At 32.9% G+C, this 4011-nt stretch overlaps 1 non-coding gene across 1 annotated transcript; it reads left to right on the top strand.

The window, feature by feature from the left end:
• The first annotated feature begins 1708 nt into the window (after window positions 1-1708).
• On the top strand, window positions 1709-1815 carry LOC139903274 (small nucleolar RNA R71). The gene has a single exon (XR_011778105.1). It is a non-coding gene; the product is annotated as a small nucleolar RNA R71 (small nucleolar RNA).
• The last annotated feature ends 2196 nt before the right edge of the window (window positions 1816-4011 follow it).

Raw genomic sequence — 4011 nt, 5'->3', positions numbered from 1 at the left:
TCCTTGTAATTCTGGAAATTTTTCTAACAATTCTGCATGTGAATCTATAGTTTGAACATAATAACATGTATCATCTGCAGATTGCGGTTGTTGCATGGCTCTATCAACAGAAAAGGTAACACTCTCATCCTCTATACTTAGGGTCAGTTTCTTACCAAACACATCTATTATTGCTTTAGCCGTGTTTAAGAATGGTCTTCCTAATATGAGAGGAACTCGAGAATCTTCTTCCATGTCCAGAATAACAAAATCTACTGGAAATACTAAAGTACCAACTTTAACTAGCATGTTCTCCATTATCCCTCTAGGATATTTTACAGATCGATCGGCTAGCTGTATGCTTATTCGTGTTGGTTTCAATTCTTCGAGGTCTAGTTTAGCGTATAGTGAATACGACATTAAATTTATACTAGCACCTAAGTCTGCCAATGCTTCTATTGAATTAAGACTACCCAGAAAATATGGAATTGTGAAACTTCCTGGATCAGAGAGTTTTTCTGGTAGTTTATTCAACAGCACTGCAGAACAATTAGCATTCATAGTAACAGCCGAGAGTTCTTTCTTTTTCTTTCTATTTGTGATTAGATCTTTCAAGAATTTAGCATATCTTGGCATTCCTGAAATCACATCAATGAAAGGAAGATTGACATTTATCTGTTTAAACATATCCAAAAATTTGGATTGCTCGGCTTCAAGTCTTTCTTTTCTCATTTTACTAGGGTAAGGAAGCGGTGGTTGGTATGGTTTAACATAAGGCTTTGCCTTAACTGTGTTATCTTCATTAACCTTTTCAACTACCGGTTCTGATTCATTCTCTTGCTCAAATTGTTGTGCTTGTGGAGTAGGAATAGAGTCATCAGAATTTACAGGTATTTCAGGTGGTTTAAGTGTAATACCACTTCTTGTGGTAATGGCTTTAGCTGTTTCATTCCGGGGGTTAGCATTTGTATCGCTAGGTAGACTTCCTGGTTTTCTTTCTCCAATTAACCTGGCTAGGTTACTTACTTCTTGTTCCAGATTTTGGATTGAAGCTTGTTGATTTCTAAATGCTTGAGCATTTTGTTCATTGGTTTGTTTCTGAGATGTGAAAAATTGAGTTTGAGATTCAACTAGCTTCGACATCATATCTTCTAAATTTGGCTTTTTATCATCGGTTTGTGGTGGTTTATTTGGAAAAATAGGTCTTTGCTGGTTGTAAGTATTATTAGATACTTGTTGATTGCTAGGACCTTGTTGATTGTTGTATGGAACATTTCGGTTATAATTCTGATTTTGATTGTAGTTTGGTCTTGGCGGTTGACAATTATTTCTAGGCCTTTGTTTCATGTATGAAACATTCTCTCTTTGTTCCATTGTTTGTTCAATACTGAGACAATCTTTTGTCAAATGTGGTCCTCCACACTGCTCACAACTAATGCGTATTGCGTGAATATCTTTAGTCATCTTTTCCATTTGTCTCTCGAAAGCGTCTAACTTTGCGGAAATGGAATCAAAGTCATGGCTAGAATCGGCTCTAGCCGCTTTAGATGAACGAGGAATATCTTTTTCCTGGTGCCACTCATGTGAGTGGGAGGCTGTGTTATTAATAATTTTGTAAGCTTCAGTTGCGGTTTTCTTCATAATGGAACCACCATCTGCTATGTCGATGTCTTCTCGTGTAGTAATGTCGCATCCTTGGTAGAATATTTGTACTATTTGATAAGTGTCTAAACCATGTTGAGGACATCCTCTCAACAACTTTCCAAATCTTGTCCATGCCTCATATAGAGTTTCATTTGGCTTTTGCGTGAACTTAACAATTTCACCTTGAAGTCTCACGGCTTTAGATGCCGGAAAGAATCTTTTAAGAAAATTTTCAACTAAAACATCTCATGTGTCAATCGCCCCTTCAGGTAACGATTCTAACCAAACTTTGGCTTCTCCCTTTAAAGTTCAGGGAAATAACATGAGATAGATCTGTTCATTCTCAACTTCTCTGATTTTGAATAGAGTACAGATCCTATTAAAGGTACGAAGATGTTCGTTTGGATCTTCCTTCGGTGTACCACTAAATTGGCATTGATTAGTTACCATGTGTAGGATTTGTCCTTTGATTTCATAATCTGGCGCATTAATGTCTAGTTGAGTAATGGCATGACCTTGGCCAGTGCGTGTAGCTCTCATTCGATCTTCCATACTTAGAGGTTCCTGATTTTTCATGATTGAATTTGTTGAATCTGAATCACTAGAGGATTCTGATTTAATGGTTTCTTCCTCGACAATCTCTGGTTGAATGATTTGTGGTTCAAGAGGAATGATTAGTAGTTCAAGATCTCTGAATTGTCCTTGAATATCCTCCGGGTTCTCAATTGTAAGGTCGGGTTCAAAAAATGGATTATCGGAAATTTGAATCGGAGTACTCGTTCGACTTGATGATGATTCTAAAGAAAAATCAACGGCGACAATATTGGCAAGATGTCTTGATCGAGTTACAGGTGGTGAACGTATGAAAGGTGGTGAACGTTTTGCTCGGTGCATTCACTGAATATCCTATTAGTTATAAAAATAAAAAAATATATATAAGTTATCAAATTAATAGACTTTTCTGATTTTACCCACGTTTCGAATAGCTAATAGATGCAGCAGGTAGCCAGGACCCTTTAAATCGGAAGCCCACAACTCGCCATTAACAAATCCAACTATTACTACGAACCAGAAAATTTTGGATTTCTATCAATTTAACCACTTAAAATAATTTTTCGTTGAAATTTAAAGAAAATAAAGAAAATTCTATGTCCTAAAAACTAGAGCGTAGAAATGAGAAAGAAAAAGAGCGTCGAAAAATAAGAGGCGAAAAACAAACGTCGAAAAACAAATCATCGAAAAATAATAATAAGAAAGTAGAGCGTCGAAACTTAAAACTCTAAAAACTAAATATTAAAACTTGCGTCTAAAGGTATTAAACTTAAAAGGAATTCTTATATCCAAAACGGCAATAACTTAATTAGGCACTAAAATCTATTTAAAACTAAGGCGATAAGTGACGTCGTAAAATTCTAAAGCGTCTAGATCTTAATCTAAAGGAAAAGTACTTAAGGAATTTTACGGCAAAGCCTAAAAATCTAGAAATATGAAATAACTACGGCAAAAACTAAGTTTAAAACTAGTTACGAACGATAGATATACAATTATTTAAAAATATACAATTTATAAAAAGAGACAAAAAATGATAAAATTACTTATATTTTAAAAATATTATTTTTATATTATTATTTTATAAAAGTATTAATTTATATATTAATAAAACTACTTAAAACTTAAAAAAACAAAATTAATTTAAAACTAAACTGAATATTAATTTAATTAAATCCTAATTAGGTTTAATGATAATAATAATTAATAATAAAACCCTAAATCTGCAATTAATGCAGTACCAGGTATGAGCGTATCAGAGATCTCCGCGAGTGAGGATGCTTGATGCCCAAAAGTCTTCGCGAGTGCGGAGTAATGTAGGTTCAAATGATTTCAGGTTCAAATTCGCAGTTTCAGAATTTTTTTTATTTCTTTTTTTTAAATTTTCTGATTTTAATTTATAGAAAATAAAACTTATATTTTAAAAACTTAAATTAGAAATAAATTTATAAACTAAATATTTAAAAATATAACTTTTATATATATATAAATATTTTTTATTTTTCTATTTTATATATTTAAAACTTATATAAAAATATATTTTTACAAAAATATATTAAAACTTCATAAAAATCTCCTTTTTTATATAGCGTTTCGCTTCGGCGTTGATGAAGTCCCCGGCAGCGGCGCCAAAAATACTTGATGTGTGCGAGGTGTAGTACGAAATAGATTATATTTTACTACGAAATACTATTAAATATGATACAATTTTATACAAGTTATTTATTTATTTATAGAATGGATATACCTAAACATTGCTACAACACTTATAGGCAGTGTACCTAATCGTAGAGTAGTGTAGTTTCTAGTAAGTCCGGTTCGTTCCACAGGGAACTGTCT

The sequence above is a fragment of the Rutidosis leptorrhynchoides genome, chromosome 3 (assembly GCF_046630445.1).
Source record: "Rutidosis leptorrhynchoides isolate AG116_Rl617_1_P2 chromosome 3, CSIRO_AGI_Rlap_v1, whole genome shotgun sequence".
Lineage (NCBI taxonomy): Eukaryota > Viridiplantae > Streptophyta > Magnoliopsida > Asterales > Asteraceae > Rutidosis > Rutidosis leptorrhynchoides.
The sequence above is the reverse complement of the archived record's forward strand: the minus strand, read 5'-3'. Positions and strand labels throughout refer to the sequence as shown.